The sequence below is a fragment of the Somniosus microcephalus genome, chromosome 4, assembly GCF_052327205.1.
Source record: "Somniosus microcephalus isolate GS21.2 chromosome 4, FLI_Smic_1.0, whole genome shotgun sequence".
NCBI classification, from domain to species: domain Eukaryota; kingdom Metazoa; phylum Chordata; class Chondrichthyes; order Squaliformes; family Somniosidae; genus Somniosus; species Somniosus microcephalus.
The window spans coordinates 133,412,681-133,438,304 of NC_140990.1; the positions used below are offsets into that span (position 1 = coordinate 133,412,681).

The 25,624-nt window shown below is 50.2% G+C and overlaps 1 pseudogene across 1 annotated transcript in view; it reads left to right on the forward strand.

Moving 5' to 3' along the window:
- The window catches only part of LOC147119790 (uncharacterized), a 228,895-nt pseudogene that overhangs the window by 149,169 nt on the left and 54,102 nt on the right, over window positions 1-25,624 (forward strand). The window lies entirely within an intron of this gene.

Consider the following 25,624-nt stretch of genomic DNA (forward strand, 5'->3'; position numbering starts at 1 on the left):
AGGTAAAGCACGGGTTAGATGCAGAATAAAGCTCCCTATTCACTGTCTGATCAAACAAACCCAGGGCAGGTATAGCACGGATTAGATACAGAGTAAAGCTCCCTGTATACTATCCCATCAAACACTCCCAGTGCTGGTACAGCACGGGTTAGATACAGAGTAAAGTTCCGTCTACAATGTCCCATCAAATACTCCAAGGGCAGGTGCAGCACTGGTGAGATACACAGTAAAGCTCCCTCTACATTGTCCCATCAAACACTCCCAGGGCAGGTACAGCACAGGTTAGATACATAGAAACATAGAAACATAGACGATAGGAGCAGGAGTAGGCCATTCGGCCCTTCGAGCCTGCTCCGCCATTCAACGAGATCATGGCTGATCATCCAAACCCTAACACCCGGTCCCTACACCGACAGCCATCCCACCCAAGCCCTATCACCGTAACCCCGTAACCCCACGTATTTAATCCCCCCTAACACTAAGGGCCAATTTTTATCATGGCCAATCAACCTAACCAGCACACCTTTGGACTTTGGACCAGCACAGCTTTACAGAGTAAAGCTCCGTCTATACTTTTCCATCAAACACTCCCAGGGCAGGTACTGCATGGGATAGATACAAAGTAAAGCCCCCTCTGCACTGTCCCATCAAACACTCCCAGGGCAGGTACAGCGCGGGACAGATACAGAGTGAAGCTCCCTGTATACTGAACCATCAATCACTCCCAGGGCAGCTACAGCATGGGTTAGATACAGAGTAAAGCTTCTTCTACACTGTCCAATCAAACACTCCCAGGGCAGGTACAGCACGGGTTAGATACAGAGTAAATTTCCCTCTGCACTGTCCCATCAAACACTCCCAGGGAAGTTACAGCACGGGATAGATACAGATTAAAAATTCCCTCTACACTGTCCCATCAAACACTCCCAGGGCAGGTACAGCAGGGGTTAGATAAAGAGTAAAGCTTCCTCTACAATGTCCCAACAAACACTCCCAGGGCAGGAACAGCACGGGTTAGCTAGAGGGTAAAGCTCCCTCTACACTATCCCATCAAACACTCCCAGGGCAGGTACAGCAAGTGTTAGATAGAGAGATATGTTCACTCTACACTGTCCAATCAAACACTCCCAGGGCAGGTACAGCAAAGCTTAGATACAGAGTAAAGCTCCCTCTAAACTGTACCATCAATCACACCCAGGGCAGGTGCAGCACGGGATAGTTAGAGAGTAAAGCTCCCGCTAAACTGTCCCATCAAACACTCCCAGGGCAGTTAAAGCTCGGGATAGATACAGGGTAAAGCTCCCTCTTCACTGTCCCATCAAACACTTCCAGGAGGTGTACAGCACGTGTTAGATACAGAATAAAGCGTCCTGTGCACTGTCACATCAAACACTCCCAGGGCAGATACAGCACGGTTTAGATACAGACCAAAACTCCCTCTACAATGGCATATAAATCACACCCCGGGAAGGTACAACACAGGATAGATTGAGTAAAGCTCCCTCTACACTGTTCCATCAAACCCTCCCAGGGCAGGTTTGGCATGGGTTAGAAACAGAGTAAAATTCCCTCTAACCTGTCCCATCAATCACTACCAGGGTAGGTACAGCATGGGTTAGATACAGAGTAAAGCTCCCTCTGCACTGTCCCACCAAACAGTCCCAGGGCAGACACAGCAGGGGTTAGATACAGAGTAAAGCTCCCTCTACACTGTCCCATCAAATACTCTCAGGGCAGGTACAGCACGGGTTAAATACAGAGTAAAGCTCCCTCCACAATGTTCCATCAAATACACCCTGGCCATGTACAGCATGGGATAGCTGAGTAAAATTCCCTCTACACTGTCCCATCAAACACTGCCAGGCAGGTACAGCACGGGTAAGATACAAGGATTAGCTCCCGCTACACTGTCCCATCAAACACTCCCAGGGGAGGTACAGCACAGGTTAGATACAGAGTAAAGCTGGCTCTAAAATGTCCCATCAAACACTTCCAGGGCAGGTACAGCACGGGTTGGATACAGAGTAAAGATCCCTCTACACTGTCACATCAAACACTGCCAGGCAGGTACAGCACGGGTAAGATGCAAGGTAAGGCTCCCGCTACACTGTCCCATCAAACATTCCCAGGGTCGGTACAGCACGGGTTAGATACAAAGTAAAGCTCCCTCTACACTGTCCCATCAAACACTCCCAGGACAGGTACAGCACGGGTTAGAAACAGAGTAAAGCTCCCTCTACACTGTCCCTTCAAACACTCCCATGGCAGATATAGCACAGGCTAGATACAGAGTAAATCTCCCTCTAATCTGTCGCATAAAACACTCCCCGGGCATGAGCAGCATGGGTTCGTTAGAGAGTAAAGCTCCTGCTAAAATGTCCAATCAAACACTCCCAGGGCAGGTACAGCACGGGTTAGATGCAGAGTAAAGCTCCCTCTACACTGTCCCATCAATCCCTCCCAGGGCAGGTACAGCATGGGCTAGATACAGAATAAAGCTCCATCTACACTGTCCCATCAAACACACCCAGGGCAGGTACAGCTCGGGATAGATAGAGAGTGCAGCACGCTCTACACAGTCCAATCATTCACTCACAGGGCAAGTACAGCACGGGTAAGATATAGTGTAAAGCTCCCTCTGCACTGTCCCATCAAACACTCCCAGGGCAGATACAGCTCAGCTTAGATACAGAGTAAAGCTCCCTCTACACTGTCCCATCAAACACTCACAGGGAAGGTACAGTTCGGGTTAAATACAGAGTGAAGCTCCCTCTACACTGTCCCATCAAACACTCCCAGGGAAGGTACAGTTCGGTTAGATACAGAGTGAAGCTCCCTCTACACTGTACCATCAATCAATCCCAAGGCAGGTACAGCATGGGTTAGATACAGAGCAAAGCTCCCTCTACACTGTCCCATCGAACACTCCCAGGGCAGGTACGGCATGGGTTAGATATAGAGTAAATCTCCCCTTTCAATCTCCCATCAAACACTCGCAGGGCAAGTACAGCATGGGTTAGATACAGAGTAAGGTTCCCTCTACACTGTCCCATCAAACACTGCCAGGGCAGATACAGCCCAGGTTAGATACGGAGTAAAGCTCCCTCTACACTGTCCCATCAAACACTCCGAGGCAGGTGTAGCACGTGTTAGATACAGAGTAAAGCTCACTCTACACTGTCCCATCAAACACTCCCAGGGCAGGTACAGCACGTGTTAGATACAGAGTAACGCTCCCTCCACACTGTTCCATCAAACACTCTCAGGGCAGGTTCAGCATGGGTTTGGTATAGAGTAAAGCTCCCTCTACACTGTTCAATGAAACATTCCCAGGACAGGTATAGCATGGGTTAGACACAGAGTAAAGTTCCCTCTACACTGTCCCATCAATAACTCCCAGGCAGGTAAAGCACGGGTTAGATGCAGAATAAAGCTCCCTATTCACTGTCTGATCAAACAAACCCAGGGCAGGTATAGCACGGATTAGATACAGAGTAAAGCTCCCTGTATACTATCCCATCAAACACTCCCAGTGCTGGTACAGCACGGGTTAGATACAGAGTAAAGTTCCGTCTACAATGTCCCATCAAATACTCCAAGGGCAGGTGCAGCACTGGTGAGATACACAGTAAAGCTCCCTCTACATTGTCCCATCAAACACTCCCAGGGCAGGTACAGCACAGGTTAGATACATAGAAACATAGAAACATAGACGATAGGAGCAGGAGTAAGCCATTCGGCCCTTCGAGCCTGCTCCGCCATTCAACGAGATCATGGCTGATCATCCAAACCCTAACACCCGGTCCCTACACCGACAGCCATCCCACCCAAGCCCTATCACCGTAACCCCGTAACCCCACGTATTTAATCCCCCCTAACACTAAGGGCCAATTTTTATCATGGCCAATCAACCTAACCAGCACACCTTTGGACTTTGGACCAGCACAGCTTTACAGAGTAAAGCTCCGTCTATACTTTTCCATCAAACACTCCCAGGGCAGGTACTGCATGGGATAGATACAAAGTAAAGCCCCCTCTGCACTGTCCCATCAAACACTCCCAGGGCAGGTACAGCGCGGGACAGATACAGAGTGAAGCTCCCTGTATACTGAACCATCAATCACTCCCAGGGCAGCTACAGCATGGGTTAGATACAGAGTAAAGCTTCTTCTACACTGTCCAATCAAACACTCCCAGGGCAGGTACAGCACGGGTTAGATACAGAGTAAATTTCCCTCTGCACTGTCCCATCAAACACTCCCAGGGAAGTTACAGCACGGGATAGATACAGATTAAAAATTCCCTCTACACTGTCCCATCAAACACTCCCAGGGCAGGTACAGCAGGGGTTAGATAAAGAGTAAAGCTTCCTCTACAATGTCCCAACAAACACTCCCAGGGCAGGAACAGCACGGGTTAGCTAGAGGGTAAAGCTCCCTCTACACTATCCCATCAAACACTCCCAGGGCAGGTACAGCAAGTGTTAGATAGAGAGATATGTTCACTCTACACTGTCCAATCAAACACTCCCAGGGCAGGTACAGCAAAGCTTAGATACAGAGTAAAGCTCCCTCTAAACTGTACCATCAATCACACCCAGGGCAGGTGCAGCACGGGATAGTTAGAGAGTAAAGCTCCCGCTAAACTGTCCCATCAAACACTCCCAGGGCAGTTAAAGCTCGGGATAGATACAGAGTAAAGCTCCCTCTTCACTGTCCCATCAAACACTTCCAGGAGGTGTACAGCACGTGTTAGATACAGAATAAAGCGTCCTGTGCACTGTCACATCAAACACTCCCAGGGCAGATACAGCACGGTTTAGATACAGACCAAAACTCCCTCTACAATGGCATATAAATCACACCCCGGGAAGGTACAACACAGGATAGATTGAGTAAAGCTCCCTCTACACTGTTCCATCAAACCCTCCCAGGGCAGGTTTGGCATGGGTTAGAAACAGAGTAAAATTCCCTCTAACCTGTCCCATCAATCACTACCAGGGCAGGTACAGCATGGGTTAGATACAGAGTAAAGCTCCCTCTGCACTGTCCCACCAAACAGTCCCAGGGCAGACACAGCAGGGGTTAGATACAGAGTAAAGCTCCCTCTACACTGTCCCATCAAATACTCTCAGGGCAGGTACAGCACGGGTTAAATACAGAGTAAAGCTCCCTATACAATGTCTTATCAAACACTCCCAGGGCAGGTGCAGCACGGGTTAGATACAGAGTAAAGCTCCCTCTACACTGTTCCACCAAACACTCCCAGGGCAGGTACAGCAGAGGTTTCGATACAGAGTAAAGATCCATCTACACTGTTCCATCAAACACTCCCAGGGCAGGAATAGCATGGGTTAGATATAGAGGAACGCTCCCTCTACACTATCCCATCAAACACTCCCAGGGCAGGTGCAGCATGGGTTAGATACAGAGTAAAGCTCCCTCTACACTGTCCCTTCCAACACTCCCAGGGCAGGTACAGCATGGGTTACATACAGAGTAAAGCTTCCTCTACACAAATTACATCAAAAGCTCACAGGGCAGGTACAGCATGGGTTAGATTCAGAGTAAAGCCCACTCTACACTGTCCCATCAAACACTCCCAGGGCAGGTACAGCTCGAGATTGATACAGAGTAAAGCTCCCTCTAAAATGACCCATCAAACCCTCCCAGGGCAGGTAGAGCACGGTATAGATACAGAGTAAAGCTCCATCTATACTGTCCCAGCAAACACTCCCAGGGCAGGAACAACACAAGTTAGAGACCATAAAATTCCCTCTACAAGGTCTCCATCAAACACTCCCAGGGCAGGTACTGCACGGGTTTGATACAGAGTAAAGCTCCATCTACAATCTCCCATCAAACACTCCAAGGGCAGGTATACCATGGGTTTGATACAGAGTACAGTTCCCTCTACACTGTCCCATCAAACACTCCCGGGGCAGGTACAGCACAGGTTAGATACAGAGTAAATCTCCCTCTACAATGTCACTTGAAACACTCCCATTGCAGGTGCAGCACGGGTGAGATACAGAGTAAAGCTCCCTCTACACTGTCTCATCAAACATACCCAGGGCAGATACAGCACGGGTTAGATACAGAGTAAAATTCCCTCTAAAGTGTCCCATCAAACACTCCCAATGCAGGTACAGCACGGATAAGATACAGAGTAAAGCTCCCTCTACAATGTCCCATCAAACACTCCCAGGGCAGGTACAGCAGAGGTTAGATGCAGAGTAAAGCACCCTCTACACTGTTCCATCAAACACCCCCAGGGCATGTACTGCACGGGTTAGATACACAGTAAAGCCCCCTCTACACTGTCCCAGCAAACACTCCCAGGGCACGTATAGCATTTGTTAGACACAGAGAAAAGCCCCCTCTACGCTGTCCCATCAAACACTCCCAGGGCAGGTACAGCACTGGTTAGATACACAGTAAAGCTCCCTCTATGCTGTCCCATCAAATACTACGAGGGCAGATACAGCACTGTTTAGAGTGAGTAAATTTCCATCTACACTGTCTCCATCAAACACTCCCAGGGCAGGTACAGCACGGGTTAGCTAGAGGGTAAAGCTCCCTCTACACTATCCCATCAAACACTCCCAGGGCAGGTACAGCAAGTGTTAGATAGAGAGGTATGTTCACTCTACACTGTCCAATCAAACACTCCCAGGGCAGGTACAGCAAAGCTTAGATACAGAGTAAAGCTCCCTCTAAACTGTACCATCAATCACACCCAGGGCAGGTGCAGCACGGGATAGTTAGAGAGTAAAGCTCCCGCTAAACTGTCCCATCAAACACTCCCAGGGCAGTTAAAGCTCGGGATAGATACAGAGTAAAGCTCCCTCTTCACTGTCCCATCAAACACTTCCAGGAGGTGTACAGCACGTGTTAGATACAGAATAAAGCATCCTGTGCACTGTCACATCAAACACTCCCAGGGCAGATATAGCACGGTTTAGATACAGACCAAAACTCCCTCTACAATGGCATATAAATCACACCCCGGGAAGGTACAACACAGGATAGATTGAGTAAAGCTCCCTCTACACTGTTCCATCAAACCCCCCCAGGGCAGGTTTGGCATGGGTTAGAAACAGAGTAAAATTCCCTCTAACTTGTCCCATCAATCACTACCAGGGCAGGTACAGCATGGGTTAGATACAGAGTAAAGCTCCCTCTGCACTGTCCCACCAAACAGTCCCAGGGCAGACACAGCAGGGGTTAGATACAGAGTAAAGCTCCCTCTACACTGTCCCATCAAAAACTCTCAGGGCAGGTACAGCACGGGTTAAATACAGAGTAAAGCTCCCTATACAATGTCTTATCAAACACTCCCAGGGCAGGTGCAGCACGGGTTAGATACAGAGTAAAGCTCCCTCTACACTGTTCCACCAAACACTCCCAGGGCAGGTACAACAGAGGTTTCGATACAGAGTAAAGATCCATCTACACTGTTCCATCAAACACTCCCAGGGCAGGAATAGCATGGGTTAGATATCGAGGAACGCTCCCTCTACACTATCCCATCAAACACTCCCAGGGCAGGTACAGCATGGGTTAGATACAGAGTAAAGCTCCCTCTACACTGTCCCTTCCAACACTCCCAGGGCAGGTACAGCATGGGTTAGATACAGAGTAAAGCTTCCTCTACACAAATTACATCAAAAGCTCACAGGGCAGGTACAGCATGGGTTAGATTCAGAGTAAAGCCCACTCTACACTGTCCCATCAAACACTCCCAGGGCAGGTACAGCTCGAGATTGATACAGAGTAAAGCTCCCTCTAAAATGACCCATCAAACCCTCCCAGGGCAGGTAGAGCACGGTATAGATACAGAGTAAAGCTCCATCTATACTGTCCCAGCAAACACTCCCAGGGCAGGAACAACACAAGTTAGAGACCATAAAATTCCCTCTACAAGGTCTCCATCAAACACTCCCAGGTTAGGTACTGCACGGGTTTGATACAGAGTAAAGCTCCATCTACAATCTCCCATCAAACACTCCAAGGGCAGGTATACCATGGGTTTGATACAGAGTACAGTTCCCTCCACACTGTCCCATCAAACACTCCCGGGGCAGGTACAGCACAGGTTAGATACAGAGTAAATCTCCCTCTACAATGTCACTTGAAACACTCCCATTGCAGGTGCAGCACGGGTGAGATACAGAGTAAAGCTCCCTCTTCACTGTCTCAGCAAACATACCCAGGGCAGATACAGCACGGGTTAGATACAGAGTAAAATTCCCTCTAAAGTGTCCCATCAAACACTCCCAGGGCAGGTACAGCACGGGTAAGATACAGAGTAAAGCTCCCTCTACAATGTCCCATCAAACACTCCCAGGGCAGGTACAGCAGAGGTTAGATGCAGAGTAAAGCGCCCTCTACACTGTTCCATCAAACACCCCCAGGGCATGCACTGCACGTGTTAGATACACAGTAAAGCCCCCTCTACACTGTCCCAGCAAACACGCCCAGGGCACGTATAGCATTTGTTAGACACAGAGAAAAGCCCCCCTCTATGCTGTCCCATCAAACACTCCCAGGGCAGGTACAGCACTGGTTAGATACACAGTAAAGCTCCCTCTATGCTGTCCCATCAAATACTACGAGGGCAGATACAGCACTGTTTAGAGTGAGTAAATTTCCATCTACACTGTCTCCATCAAACACTCCCAGGGCAGGTACAGCACGGGTTAGATACTGAGTAAAACTCCCACTAAACTCTCCCATCAAACACTCCCAGGGCACGTGCAGCACGGTTTAGTTAGAGAGTAAAGCTCCCGCTACACTGTCCCATCAAACACTCTCGGGACAGGTACAGCACAGGTTAGATACAGAGTAAAGCTCCCTCTACACAGACCCATCAAACACTCCCAGGGCAGGTACAGCACGGGTTAGATGCAGCGTATAGCTCCCTCTATGCTGTCCCATCAAACACTCCCAGGGCAGGTATAGCACAGGTTAAACACAGAGTAAAGCTCCCTCTACACTGCTCCATCAAACACTCCCAGGGCAGGTGCAGCACGGGTTAGATAAAGAGTAGAGCTCCCTCTACACTGTCCCATCAAACACTCCCAGGGCAGGTACAGCATGGGTTAGATACAGCATAAAGCTCCCTCTACACTGTCCCAGCAAACACTCCAAGGGAAGGTATAGCATGTGTTAGATACAGAGTAAAGCCCCCTCTACACTGTCCAATCAAACACTCCCAGGGCAGGTACAGAACAGGTTAGATACAGAGTAAAGCTCCCTCTACACTGTTCCATCAAACACCCCCAGGGCATGTACTGCACGGGTTAGATACAGAGTAAAGCCCCCTCTACACTGTCCCATCAAACACTACGAGGGCAGATACAGCACAGTATAGAGTGAGTAAATTTCCATCTACACTGTCTCTACCAAACACTCCCAGGGCAGGTACAGCACGGGTTATGTACAGATTAAAGCTCCCGCTACAATGTTCCATCAAGCTCTCCCAGGGAGGTACAGCACGGGTTAGATACAGAGAAAAACTCCCACTACACTCTCCCATCAAACACTCCCAGGGCACGTGCAGCATGGTTTAGTTAGAGAGTAAAGCTCCCGCTACACTGTCCCATCAAACACTCTCGAGACAGGTACAGCACAGGTTAGATACAGAGTCTAAAGTCCCTGCAAACACTCCCAGGGCATGTATAGCATTTATTAGACACAGAGTAAAGCCCCCTCTTCACTGTCCCATCAAACACTACGAGGGCAGATACAGCATGGGTTAGAGTGAGTAAATTTCCATCTACACTGTCTCTATCAAACACTCCCAGGGCACGTGCAGCACGGTTTAGTTAGAGAGTAAAGCTCCCGCTACACTGTCCCATCAAACACTCTCGGGACAGGTACAGCACAGGTGAGATACAGAGTAATGCTCACTCTACACTGTCCCATCAAACAATCCCAGAGCAGGTACAGCATGGGTAAGTTATAGAGTAAAGCTCCCTCTACAATGTCACTTGAAACACTCCCAGGGCAGGTGCAGCACGGGTTAGATAAAGAGTAAAGCTCCCTCTACACAGACCCATCAAACACTCCCAGGGCAGGTACAGCACGGGTTAGATACAGCGTAAAGCTACCTCTAGGCTGTCCCATCAAACAATCCCAGGGCAGGTACAGCACAGGTTAGATACAGAGTAAAGCTCCCTCTACACTGTTCCATCAAACATCCCCAGGGCATGTACTGCACGGGTTAGATACAGAGTAAAGCCCCCTCTACACTGTCCCATCAAACACTACGAGGGCAGATACAGCACAGTTTAGAGTGAGTAAATTTCCATCTACACTGTCTCTATCAAACACTCCCAGGGCAGGTACAGCACGGGTTAGGTACAGATTAAAGCTCCCTCTACACAGACCCATCAAACACTCCCAAGGCAGGTACAGCACGGGTTAGATACAGCATAAAGCTACCTCTAGGCTGTCCCAGCAAACACTCCCAGGGCAGGTACTGCACGGGTTAGATACAGAGAAAAGTCCCCTCTACACTGTCCCATCAAACACTCCCAGGGCAGGTACAGCACGGATTAGATACAGGGTAAACTTTCCTCTACACTGTCCCATCAAACACTCCCAGGGCAGGTACAGCACGCGTTAGATACAGTGAAAAGCTCCTCTACACTGTCCCATCAAACACTCTCAGGGCAGGTACAGCATGGGTTAGATACAGAGTAAAGCTCCTCTACACTGTCCCAACAAACACTCCCAGGGCAGGTACAGCATGGGTTAGATCGAGAGTAAAGCTCCCTCTATACTGCACCATCAATCCCTCCCAGGGCAGGTACAGCATGGGTTAGATAGAGAGTAAAGCTCCCTCTACACTGCCCCTTCAAACACTCCCAGGGCAGGTACAGCATGGGTTACATACAGAGTTGTGCTCCATCTACAATGTCCCACCAAACACTCCCAGGGCACATAAAGCACGGGTTAGATACAGAGTAAAGCTCCCTCTAAACTGTCCCATCAGTCGCTCCCAGGGCAGGTACAACACGGGTTAGATACAGATTAAAATTCCTTCTAAACTGTCCTATCAAACACTTCCAGGGCAGGTACAGCTCGGGATCGATTGAGTAAAATTCACGCTACACTGTCCCATTAAACTCTCGCAGGGCAGGTACAGCACGGGTTAAATACAGAGTAAAGCTCCCTCTACAATGTCCCATCTAACACTCCCAGGGCAGGTACAGCACAGGTTAGATGCAGAGTAAAGCTCCCTCTACAATGTCCCATCTAACACTCCCAGGGCAGGTACAGCATGGGTTAGATGCAAAGTAAAGCTCCCTCTACACTGTCCCATCAGTCACTCCCAGGGCAGGTACAGCACGAGTTACATACAGAGTATAGCTCTCTCTACACTGTCTGATCAAACACTCCCAGGGCATGTACAGCATGGGTTAGATAGAGAGTAAAGCTCCCTCTACACTGCCCCATCAAACACTGCCAGGGCAGGTACAGCACGGGTTACATACAGAGTAAAGCTCCATCTACACTGTTCCATCAAACACTCCCAGGGCAGGTACAGCACGGGTTACATACAGAGTAAAGCTCCCTCTACACTGTTCCATCAAACACTCCCAGGGCAGGTACTGCACTGGTTTGATACAGAGTAAAGCCCTCTCTACACTGTCCCATCAAACTCTCCCAGGGCAGGTGCAGCTCGGGACAGATACAGAGTGAAGCTCCCTCTACATTGATCCAACAAACAATCCCAGGGCAGGTGGAGCTCGGGACAGATACAGAGTAAAATTCCCTCTACACTGACCCATCAAACAATCCCAGGGAAGGTACAGCTCGGGATCAATTGAGTAAAATTCCCGCTACACTGTCCCATCAAACACTCCCAGGGCAGGTACAGCACGGGTTAGATAGACAGTAACTCTCCCTCTACATTGTCCTATCAAACAATCAAAGGACAGGTACAGCACGGGTTAGCAACAGAGTAAAGCTCCCTCTGCACTACCCCATCAAACACTCCCAGGGCAGCTACAGCACGGGTTAGATACAGAGTAAAGCTCCCTCTACACTGTTGCATCAAACACACCCAGGGCAGGTACAGCATGGGGAATATACAGAGTAAAGTTCCCTCTACAATGTCCCATCAATCACTCCCAGGACAGGTACAGCACGGGTTAGATACAGAGTAAAGCTCCCTCTACACTGTCCCATCAAACACTCCGAGGGCAGGTGCAGCACGGGTTAGTTAGAGAGTTAAGCACCCGTGTAGAAATAGGGGGGGGGGTTTGGTGTTATTGTCCCTGGCCAGTCAGAAGTATCTGAGCTGCTCCAGAGCCCCGTATGGTTTCGAATCGCTCCCCTTTTCTGGTTCTGACCGCCAGACTTATTTCAGTAGCGATATAGACAAAACGAGACTCGTGGTTGGGTGCAAAGCAGACCAATATTTGTTGAAATAAAAAGTAAATTGAAAATAATGATGAATACAATAAAGTGTTGCTTAATACAGCACACCTTTGCTTAATACAGCACTTTTGCTTAATAGAGCACACCTTTGCTTAATAGAGCACACCTTTGCTTAATACAGCACACCTTTGCTTAATACAGCACACCTTTGCTTAATACAACACTTTTACTTAACGGGGAAGAGAAACAGACACAGCGAGGGAAAATTGACTAAAATTATAATTTAACAAAATTGCCCTTTAAATCCCACCCCTAAAACTTATCTAAGTTGCCTTGTAATGGGCCAGAAAGTTTTATGCTCACCAGTGAACGCCTGCTCCATGCCCCTGCGGTCTGTATTCTTCACTGCCCCGAAGTAGAGATACCCCAGTAATTCAAAAGTAACTGCTGGTATTCCACTTCTTTAGATGGGCTGCTGAGCTGTTCTTCTAGTAGGCAGGGCACGGAGGTGAGGCAGCAGAGAGAGAGAAAATGGCTTCCTGAGGGGCTATCTTTATACCCCATTGGGAGCCGTTGTCTTCACGCCCAAATCTGGATGTATCTGGGCTAAACAAAAGGGTTCGATCTGTCCCCATTGACTGTAATGGGTTTGAATGTATTACCCATTCATTTTAACTAGTTTGTGCTTAATACAAAATGTCTCAGGCATCCTTAAGTTTTCAGTCAACAGCACTCAAGTGGTTTGTAAACAAACATTTGTCCTGCAGTCACCGCCCAACCGCAACTGATTGACAGCTTTAAGTACTTAAGCCTTTGAGTCAACATTGTAGAGAGGTCTTTAAACAAGCAACCCTTTGTCCTGCGGTTGAAACTTCCTCAACTGCAGTTGATTGACAGTTTCAAGTACTTCATGCATTCACACAGGCTGGTGTTTTCAAATCCTTTGTCAGCCCGTGATTTAAGATGTACAGCCAGGCTGTCTATTGTCATCTGCCATGAGGTCTGACAGCCAATTTCATACCCTGGGTTTTTAAGGTATATTCCACTCAGGTTTTCTTCAATCAAAAATAATCTTTGGGGCAGTAGAAATTTTCCGAAATTCTTGAGAATCTTACGCACGCTACACTGTCCCATCAAACACTCACAGGGCAGGTACAGCATGGGTTAAATACAAAGTAAAGCTCCCTCTAACCTGTCCCATCAGACACTCTCGGGGAAGGTACAGCACAGGTTAGATATAGAGTAAAGCTCCATCTACACTGTTCCATCAAACACTCCCAGGGCAGGTACAGTACAGGTTAGATATAGAGTAAAGCCCCCTCTACACAGTCCCATCAAACACTCCCAGGGCAGTGCAGCTCGGGATAGATACAGAGAGAATCTCCCTCTACACTGTACCTTCAATCACTCCCAGGGCAGGTACAGCATGGGTTAGATACAGTGTAAAGCTCCCTCTACACAGTCCCATCAAACACTCCCAGGGCAGGTACAGCACGGGATAGATACAGAGTAAAATTCCCTCTACGCTGTCCATTCAAACACTCCCAGGGCACGTACAGCACGGGTTAGATACAGAGGAAAGCTCCCTCTACACTATCCCATCAAACACTCCCAGGTCAGGTACAGCATGGGTTAGATACAGAGTAAAGCCGCCTCTACACAATCCCTTCCAACACTCCCAGGGCAGGTACAGCACGGGTTAGATACAGGGTAAAGGTCCCTCTACACTATCCCATCAAACACACCCAGGGCAGGTACAGCACGGGTTAGATACAGAGTAAAGTTCCCTCTACACTGTCCCATCAAACATTCTCAGGCAGGAACATCATGGGTTAGATACAGAGTAAAGCTCCATCTACAATGTCTCATCAAACACTCCCAAGACAGGTACAGCACGGGTTAGGTACAGAGTAAAGTTCCCTCTACACTGTTCCGTCAAACACACTCAGGGCAGTTACAGCACGGGTTAGATACACATTAAAGCCCCCTCTACACTGTCCCATCAAACACTCCCAGGGCAGGTACAGCAGGGGTTAGATGCAGAGTAAAGCTCACTCTACACTGTGCCATCAAACACTCCCAGGAAGCGACAGCACGGGTTAGGTGCACAGTAAAGCCCCCTCTGTACTGTCCCAGCAAACACTCCCATGGCACGTGTAGCATGTGTTTGATATAGAGTAAAAAACGCTCTACACTCTCCCATCAAACACTCCCAGGGCAGGTGCAGCACGGGTTAGATCCAGCATAAAGCTCACTCTACACTGTCCCATCAAACACTGCCAGCGCAGGTACAGCATGGGTTGGATACAGAGTAAGGCTCCCTCTAGATTGTCCCATCAAACACTCCCAGGGCAGGTGCAGCACGGGTTAGATACAGAGGGAAGCTCCTCTGCAATGTCCCAAAAAACACTCCCAGGGCAGGTACAGCACCGTTTAGATAGAGAGTAAATTTCCCTCTACACTGTTCCATCAAACACTCCCAGGTCAGGTACAGCATGGGTTAGATACAGAGTAAAGCTCCCTCTACACTGTCCCATCAAACATTCTCTGGCAGGTACAGCACAGTTTAGATACAGAGTAAAGATCCCTCTACACTGTCCCATCAAACACTCTCAGGGCAGGTACAGCACGGGTTAGATACAGAGTAAAGCTCCCTCTACGCTGTCCCATCAAACACAGACAGGGCAGATACAGCACGGGTTAGATGCAGAGTAAAGCTCCCTCTACAATGTCCCATCAAACTCTCCCAGGGCAGGTAGAGAATGGGTTAGATACAGAGTAAAGCTCCCTCTACACTGTCCCATCAAACACAGCCAGGGCAGATACAGCATGGGTTAGATACAGAGTAAAGCTCCCTCTACACTGTCCCATCAAACACTGCCAGGGCAGATACAGCATGGGTTAGATACAGAGTAAAGCTCCCTCTACACTGTCCTATCAAACACTGCCAGGGCAGGTACAGCGCGGGTTATATACAGAGTAAAGCTCCCTCTACACTGTCCCATCAAACACACCCAGGGCAGGTACAGCACGGCTTAGATACAAAGTAAAGCTCCCTCTACACTGTCCCAACAAACACTCTCAGGCAGGAACAACATGGGTTAGATACAGAGTAAAGCTCCGTCTACAATGTCTCATCAAACACTCGCAGTGCAGGTACAGCACGGGTTAGATACAGAGTAAAATTCCCTCTACACTGTCTCATCAACACTACCAGGGCAGGTACAGCATGGGTTAGATACAGAGCAAGGCTCCCTCTAGATTGCCCCATCAAATACTCCCAGGGCAGGTACAGCACGGGTTAGATACTGTGTAAAGCTCCCTCTACACTGTCCCAGCAAACACTCCCAGGGCAGGTATAGCATGTGTTAGATACAGAGTAAAGCCCCCTCTACACTGTTCCATCAAACACTCCCAGGGCAGGTACAGCACGGGTGAGATACAGAGTAAAGCTTCTTCTACACTGTCCCATTAAACACTCCCAGGGCCGGTACAGCACTGGTTAGATACAGGCTAAAGCTCCATCTGCACTGTCCCATCAAAAACTCGCAGGGCAGGTACAGCACGGGTTAGATACAGAGTAAAGCTCCCTCTACCCTGTCCCATCAAACACTGTCAGGGCAGATACAGCACAGGTTACATACAGAGTAAAGCTCTCTCTACAATGTCCCATCAAATACTCCCAGGGCAGGTGCAGCACGGGTTAGATACAGAGTAAAGCTCCCTCTACACTGTTCCACCAAACACTCCCAGGGCAGGTACAGCAGAGGTTAGATACAGATTAAAGCTCTATCTACACTGTTCCATCAAACACTCCCAGGGCAGGAACAGCACGGGTTAGATATAGAGGAAAGCTCCCTCTACACTATCACATCAAACACTCCCAGGGCAGGTACAGCATGGGTTAGATACAGAGTAAAGCTCCCTCTACACAAGTTCCATCAAACACTCACAGGGCAGGTACAGCACGGGTTAGATTCAGAGTAAAGCCCACTCTACACTGTCCCATCAAACACTCCCAGGGCAGGTACAGCTCGAGATTGACACAGAGTAAAGCTCCCTCTAAAATGACCCATCAAACCCTCCCAGGACAGGTAGAGCACGGTATAGATACAGAGTACTGTCCCAGCAAACACTCCCAGGGCAGGTACAACACAAGTTAGAGACCATAAAATTCCCTCTACACTGTCTCCATCAAACACTGCCAGGGCAGGTACAGCACAGGTTAGATACAGAGTAATGCTCCCTCTGCAATCTCCCATCAAACACTCCAAGGGCAGGTATACCATGGGTTTGATACAGAGTAAAGCTCCCTCTACATTGTCCCATCAACATGCCGAGGGCAGGTGCAGCATGTGTTAGATACAGAGAAAAGCTCCCCCTGTGGCGGAGCCACCAAGAGACACTGAACAATCAGTAATCATTCCTTTAGCCACTCTGTCGTGCAGTTGTGGACTGCACCTTTAAGCTGTATGTAGTTTCTTGTATTTCTGCGTGATGATGTCATGACGCCGATCACGTGACCCCCAGTTGGCGCGGAAGGCGTGATGACGTCATGACGTTGGTTTCCAGTATTTAGTGGCAGTCTTGGAGAGGCTGTTGACCTGCACAGACCTGCTGACATCTGCTCTTGTAGTTTATTAGTTAAAGTAATTTGTTTATTAAAGCTTGATTATTTCGTTTCACTGCATTGGACTTCGTTATTCGGATAGGAACTTCCGTTCCTACATTGGTGACCCCGAGCTCGTTGGACAACTTTCTTCGAGATACTCATGATGAACACGAACGCCGTTGCCCTTAAATTGCCGCAGTTCTGGGAACAGCAACCAGAAGCATGGTTTTTCCAAGCAGAAGCCCAGTTTGCTATCCGGGACATTACAGCGGATTCAACCCGTTATTATTACGTGGTTTCCACTCTGGACAGCGCCACGGCTTCACGGGTCATCAGCATCCTGGGGAATCCACCGGCAGAGGGCAAGTATGAAGCTTTAAAAGATCGTTTGCTACAGGTGTTTGGTTTAACTATGTCGGAGCATGCACGCAAGCTTATCGCAATGCCCGGTCTTGGGGACTCAAAACCATCAGAATTGATGAGCCAAATGCTCACGCTTTTGGGTTCGGAGCCCCAATGTTTTTTATTTCGAGAGCTCTTCCTCTGCCAGCTACCTGAGCCGGTTCAGGCAGTCTTGGCCAGTTCTACGATTACAGACTGTGCCGAGCTGGCAGCAGAGGCAGATAAGACTTTTATGGTCATACAGCAGAGTTGCGCAGCTACGAGGCGTCTTTCCCTACGCGAGCAAAGTCCAGCCCTCCTCCAGCAGGCTGGTGTATGTACCACACCCGTTTTGGCGCCTAAGCTCGACGCTGCCGTCCACCCTGCAGTTGGGTTGAAAAAAAGTCTCCAGCCAACTCACAAACTTCGATGAAGAAGACAGGGGCTGACAAACACTCCCATTTCACCATGGCAGTCGGTTCAGCAGGAAAACTCCTCCATATTACTGATTCCAGAACAGGGCAACGATTCTTGTGTGATACTGGTTCTCAGTGCAGTATTTTGCCAGTTTCAAAGCTAGATCTACAATCCGGCGGTCACGGCCCTTCCCTCGAGGCAGCCAATGGTGCAGCCATTCGCACGTTCGGTAAACGGACAGTTAATTTAACTCTTGGAGGTCAACGTTTTGTATGGGAATTCATCACGGCTAAAGTATCACAGGCCATCCTGGGGGCTGATTTTTTTTGTGCCTATGGTTTTCTGGTCAACGTCCAACATTGTCGACTCATTAATGCATCTACTTTCCATGCGGTGCCTTGTCACCGCAGTACTGCTGTCTCCTGGTCGGTTGCCTGTGCGGTTCCATCGCAGGAAGGGTCTAGGCACCTACTTGGCGAGTTCCCGGGGCTCACCAGGCCTACATTCTCGGCAGCAGTCGCGAAGCACGGTGTGGTGCATTATATCACCACAACGGGATCGCCTGTTTACGCTCAGGCACGAAGATTGGAACCCGATAAGCTTATAGCCGCAAAGGCAGAGTTTCAGATTATGGAGCGCCTTGGGATTGTCCAATGCTCCGACAGTCCTTGGTCTTCCCCATTACACATTGTACCTAAACCAGGTGGCGGATGGAGGCCTTGTGGGGATTACAGATGCCTTAACGAAGCCACTATGCTGGATAGGTATCCAATACCGCATATACAGGATTTTTCGGCTCATTTGGCCGGCAACTCAATATTTTCCAAAGTAGATCTCGTTCGTGGATATCACCAAGTTCCTGTGCACCCTCATGACGTCCCCAAAACGGCGGTCATCACACCGTTTGGCCTTTTTGAGTTCCTTCGCATGCCATTTGGATTGAAAAATGCAGCTCAGGCTTTTCAGCGACTTATGGACTCTGTGTTACGGGACCTTCCTTTCATTTTCATTTACTTGGATGATATTCTCATTGCTAGTAAAGATAAGGAAGAGCACATGGCTCATTTACATACACTCAATTCACAATTCACAATTCAAATCGCTTTATTGGCATGATAAGTTACATCTTATGTTGCCAAAGCATCAAAATACATTTATGGTTTAGCACATAAACGCAGTTCTATTCATACAGTGTATAAACAGGTATATCTCTTTGCCCGTCTCAGCCAACATGGCCTCATTATAAATCTAGCCAAATGCCAATTTGGGTTAACCAGCATTGACTTTCTGGGGCATAGGGTCACCTCAGAAGGCGCCGTCCCACTGGCCACTAAGGTAGAGGCAGTTACGGCATTCCCGCGGCCTCATATACTTAAATCTCTTCAAGAGTTCCTGGGGATGGTAAATTTTTATCATCGTTTTGTCCCCAAGGCAGCCCAATTAATGCAGCCGCTGTACGAAGCACTTAAAGGGAAGTCGGGTAAAGATGTTACCATTTGGACACCACAGATGGACCAGGCATTCCTGAACACCAAGGCGGCAATTGGCAGATGCAACTATGCTTGCACACCCACTCCCGGGCGCAACCATCACCCTTACTACCGATGCCTCCGATTACGCCATTGGGGCAGTGCAGGAATAATGGGTTGATGGGACTTGGCAGCCATTGGCCTTTTTTAGCCACCAACTGCGTAAAAATGAGCGAAAATATAGCACTTTTGATAGGGAGTTGCTGGCCTTGTTTTTGGGCATCTGGCATTTTCGTTTTCTCCTAGAAGGGTGTGGTAAACCACTGTTTGTATTCCACTGTGTACATGCCTGTACATGCCTCGGCTGACTCCTCCCACGAATCCAGGTATAAAGGTGACTGCTCCACAGCCCCTTTTTATTCTGGACCGGTCGACCACTCGAGGCACACCTTCATTCTCTTGTTAATAAAAGCCTGTTAATTACTCGCTTAATCTCAGTCTTTTGAGTTATTGATAGCGCATCAATTTTATTAACAAGATTTTTATAATGGAGAAGATCCTCACACCAGCATGCCTGGACTTAGATCATCGGGAGGCGGACTCATCCACCAAGTTTACTCACTGGCTTAGGTGTTTCGAAAAATTCCTGACCGCCTCCGCTGCAATCAAATCGGACGAGGACAAACTGGATGTCCTGACCTCCAAAGTGAACCACCGAGTGTACTCGGTCATCCAGGACGCGACCTCGTATGCGGATGCTATCAAGCTCCTCAAGGACCAGTACACGCGCCCAGTGAACGAGGTGTACGCTAGGCACCACCTGGGGAGTCGTAAACAACAACCTGGGGAATCGACCGAGGAATACCTTCAGGCACTGTCTGTGCTTGGCCGGGCCTATGGTTGTAAGGATGTAAAGGCCGCCGTGTACACAGCGGAACTTATCCGGGACGCTTTTGTAGCGGGCCACAGGTCCAATTACACCCGACAGCGACTGCTGGAGCAGAGTGACCTCGATCTCAACAAGGCCTCTGAACTCGCACTATCATTAGACGCAGCCTACCGGGGCATGGATGCCTACTCCTCTGCACCGTGGACGCCGCGGGGAATGACAGCCTGGGACACGGTAGGACCCTCTCATAGCGCCGTGCCACCCCAGCCACATCCCAGCAATGGCCCAACTACCGCAGCAGTGTCCCAAGGCCAGACAGCAGTGCCCCAAGGCTAGAAATGCTACTTCTGTGGCCAGGCCAAACACCCCAGAGCGTGCTGCCCGGCGAAAAATGCGATCTGCTCGGGCTGCGGGAAGAAGGGACACTACGCCAGCATCTGCAGAGCCAAAGCCACCCCGAACCCCAGCAGCGCCGCGTGTGGGCCGTGCGGGCCGCCATCTTGAGCCTCCCCAGCCATGTGCGAACCACCGGAACAGCAGCCATTTTGGACGCCTCCAGCCACATGGGGATCATGGATGCCGCCATCTTGGACAACAGCCGGGACACAACAGGCCCCCAACACCTCCTCATCTGATACCCGCAACGACACGCCGACCCCTACGCTGGCCTCCGTTACGCTGGACCAAGCGAGACCGCATCAGCTGGCCAGTTCCACAATGGACATTAAGGTAAATGGTCACGAAACAATCTGCCTTTTTGACTCTGGGAGCACGGAGAGCTTCATCCACCCCGACACGGTGCGGCGTTGCTCTCTCCCAGTCCTGCCTGCGCACCAGCGGATTTCTATGGCCTCCGAGTCCCAGTCGGCGGACATTGGCGGCTACTGCGTGGTGACGCTCGTAGTAGACGGGACTGTGTATGATAATTTTAAACTTCTGGTCCTGCCCGACCTCTGTGCTGCCGTTCTACTGGGGTTAGATTTTCAGTGCCACCTTAAAAGTGTTACGATGGCGTACGGTGGACCCCTCCCCCCACTCACAGTCCGCAGCCAGCAGCTTCTAAATTGCCCGCCACGCACCAGGTGCAACCTCTCCACACTCAGAGTCACCCCCCCCCCCCACTCTTTGCTAACCTCACCCCCGACTGTAAGCCCATCACCACAAAGAGCAGGCGATACAGTGCCGGGGACAGGGTTTTCATTAAAACCGAAGTGGAGCGGCTCCTGAAGGAAGGGATTATTGAGGGCAGCACCAGCCCCTGGCGAGCCCAGGTTGTGGTCGTTAAGACCGGCGAGAAGCAGCGCCTGGTCATCGACTACAGCCAGACAATAAATCGCTACACCCTGCTGGAAACTTACCCACTCCCCCGCATAGCTGATATGGTCAACCAGATCGCGCAGTACCGCATCTTCTCGACCATTGACCTGAAATCAGCGTACCACCAGCTCCCTATCCGCCCTGAGGACCACCAGTATACTGCCTTTGAGGCAAACGGCCGCCTCTATCACTTCCTTAGGGTTCCCTTTGGCGTCACCAACGGGGTCTCCGTCTTCCAAAGGGAGATGGACCGGATGGTCGATCAAAATGCGTTGCAGGCCACTTTCCCATATCTGGACAATGTGACCATCTGCGGCCATGACTTGCAGGAGCATGACGCAAACCTCGAAAAATTCCTCTGCACCGCCAAACTCCTCAACCTGACGTATAACAAGGAGAAGTGCATATTCCGCACAACCCGCCTCGCCACCCTTGGCTCTGTTGTGGAACACGAAGTCATCGGCCCCGACCCCGACCGGATGCGTCCCCTTATGGAACTCCCACTGCCCCACTGCCTCAAGGCCCTGAAGAGGTGCCTAGGGTTTTTCTCTTATTACGCCCAGTGGGTCCCCTACTATGCGGACAAGGCCCGTCCGCTGATCAAGTCCACCTCTTTTCCCGTGACGGCAGAGGCCCGCTTAGCCTTCCACCGTATCAAGGAAGACATTGCCAAAGCCACCATGCACGCAGTGGACGAATCCATCCCCTTCCAGGTGGAAAGCGACGCATCCGACATTGCCCTGGCTGCTACCCTCAATCAGGTGGGGAGACCCGTGGCCTTCTTTTCACGAACCCTCCAGGGCCCGGAGACCAGACACTCCGCTGTTGAGAAGGAGGCCCAGGCTATTGTGGAGGCCGTGCGTCATTGGAGGCACTACCTGGCTGGAAAACGATTTACCCTGCTCACTGACCAGCGTTCAGTTGCTTTTATGTTTAACAACAAGCAGAGGGGCAAAATCAAAAACGACAAGATCTTGAGGTGGAGAATCGAACTTTCCACCTACAATTACGAGATCTTGTACCGGCCCGGGAAGCTCAATGAACCCCCGGATGCTCTATCGCGTGGCACCTGCGCCAGCGCGCAGATCGATAGACTGCGGGCCTTCCATAATGACCTCTGCCACCCGGGGGTCACCAGGTTCTTCCACTTCATCAAGGCCCGCAACCTGCCTTACTCCATTGAGGAGGTCAGGACCATGACCAGGAACTGCCAAGTCTGCGCTGAGTGCAAACCGCACTATTACAGACCAGACAGGGCTCACCTGATAAAAGCCACTCGCCCCTTCGAGCGCCTGAGCGTTGATTTTAAAGGGCCTCTCCCCTCCTCCGACCGCAATGTGTACTTCCTCAATATTATTGATGAGTACTCCCGTTTCCCGTTCGCCATCCCCTGCCCGGACATGACCAGTGCCACGGTCATTAAATGTCTGAACGACCTCTTCACCCTGTTCGGTTTCCCCAGCTATATCCATAGCGACCGGGGCTCATCGTTTATGAGCGACGAACTCCGTCAGTACCTGCTAGCTAGGGGTATTGCCACAAGCAGGACCACCAGTTACAACCCCCGGGGGAACGGACAGGTGGAAAGAGAGAATGCGACAGTTTGGAAGGCCGCCCTGCTAGCCTTAAAGTCTAGGGGCCTTCCGACCTCCCGCTGGCAGGATGTGCTCCCCGATGCGCTCCACTCTATTCGGTCACTGCTCTGCACTGCCACTAACGCCACCCCTCATGAGAAAATGTTTGTCTTCCCAAGGAAGTCCACATCGGGGACATCGCTACCGCCATGGCTGACGTCCCCAGGGCTGGTCCTACTGAGAAGACACGTGAGGACCCATAAAACGGACCCCCTGGTCGAGAGGGTCGACCTCCTCCACGCCAACCCCCAGTATGCTTACATTGCGTACCCGGACGGGCGGGAGGACACAGTCTCCATAAGAGACCTCGCACCCTCAGGGGCCGCAGTAACCCACCACCCACGACCACCCCCCCCCACGATCCGATATCCAGCCCCAGCAGACGGCAGGCCTGGGCCCCGCGACCCGCTCGACATCTACGAGGACTACACACCAGTGCCCCAGCCTACGCAGGACTCGACGCCGGAAGCTTCACTACCCCTGCCGTCGCCACATCGATCACAGCGGCAGACAAGACCTCCAGAGAGACTCCAATACACTAACTTTTAATACACTTCACCCCGCCGGACTCAATTTTAAACAAGGGGTGAATGTGGTAAACCACTGTTTGTATTCCACTGTGTACATGCCTGTACATGCCTCGGCTGACTCCTCCCACGAATCCAGGTATAAAGGTGACTGCTCCACAGCCCCTTTGTATTCTGGACCGGTCGACCACTCGAGGCACACCTTCATTCTCTTGTTAATAAAAGCATGTTAATTACTCGCTTAATCTCAGTCTTTTGAGTTATTGATAGCGCATCAAAGGGCGTCCGTCTACTGTATTTGTGGACCATAAACCGTTCACTTTTGCAATGGCCAAAACGGCGGAGCCGTGGTCAGCCCGGCAACAGCGCCACCTTACATTTATATCTGAATTTACGACGGATTTACGACATGTGTCTGGCAAAGATAATCTTGTGGCTGATTGCCTGTCGCATGCCCCAGTCCAGACGATTCACCTGGGAATCGATTTTGTCGGGTTGGCGAAAGAACAGCTGGTGGATCCTGAAGTTCAGACGTATCAGACCATGCCTTCTAGCTTGCAGGTAGCCGATGTTATGTTCCACTCAGCAGGAACCACGCTCTTGTGTGACACATCCATGGGAGTGCCCCGGCCCATTGTGCCAGTTGAATGGCGTAAGAAGATTTTTCAGGTTATACATGGCTTATCACACCCGGGGATGCGAGCTTCACAACGACTTATGTCCCGTAAATTTGTTTGGAAGGGAATGCATTTAGACGTTAAGGACTGGACAAACAATTGCGTGGACTGTCAAAAATCAAAGGTCCACCGTCACGTGAAGGCTCCAATGGCCATCTTTCCAGTGCCTGAACGCCGGTTCGACCATGTACATGTGGACTTAGTGGGCCCCCTCCCCATTTCGCGGGGTTTTATGCATCTCCTGACAATAGTGGACCGTACTACCAGGTGGCCAGAGGCGATTCCCTTGGTTGCTACCACTGCAGCGGACGTATCCAGGGCGTTCATTTCGTCGTGGGTGGCCCGGTTTGGAGTACCATCTGATATCTCCTCTGACCGAGGTCCACAATTTACGTCAGAGTTGTGGAATGCAGTTGCACAGGGATTGGGTACCAAGCTGCACCGTACCACCGCTTACCATCCGCAAGCAAATGGCTTATGTGAAAGGTTTCATCGGTCTCTAAAGGCGTCCCTCCGTGCCAGCTTGCGTGGTTCCAACTGGGTGGATAGACTCCCTTGGGTGATGCTAGGCCTCCGTACAGCCCCCAAAGATGACCTCCAGGCTTCATCGGCTGAGTTAGTCTACGGTCAAGCACTTCGAGTACCAGGGGACTTCCTCCCTCCACATACAGAATCATGGTCGCCTGCTCAGCAGCTTCTTCAGCATCAAGAGGTGGCAAAGAATTTCCTGCCTATTCCAACCTCGCATCACAACCTACAGAGGCCTCATGTTCCGGCAGAACTTATGAGTTCCGATTATGTTTTTATTCGGCAGGATGCTCATAGAGATACACTCAGGCCACCTTATGCTGGACCGTTTCGTGTCATTGCAGCGGGAGAGAAATATTTTACGGTCGAAGTGGGAGGTAAGTCTGATACCATCTCCATCGACCGACTTAAACCAGCCCATCTGGATCGGAGTGAACCAGTGGTTGTTGCTCAGCCACCTCGCCGTGGACGACCACCGTTGGCTACTAGACCAATTAAGCAGCAGTCTACTATTAAATTGCCTGCTTCAGCTTCATCCTCGTCTACACCTTCTGCTACTGTTTCCTCCACCCCAGATGTACCGCTTCAGACACAGCCAAGTATTGGCTCATCTTCCAACGGTCCATTGTCTGAAGTTCGTAGTCGTTCGGGCAGAATCATTATACCTCCTGCACGTTTGACGCTGTCTGTTAAAGAGAATTCTGGGGGGGCGCCTGTGGCGGAGCCACCAAGAGACACTGAACAATCAGTAATCATTCCTTTAACCACTCTGTGGTGCAGT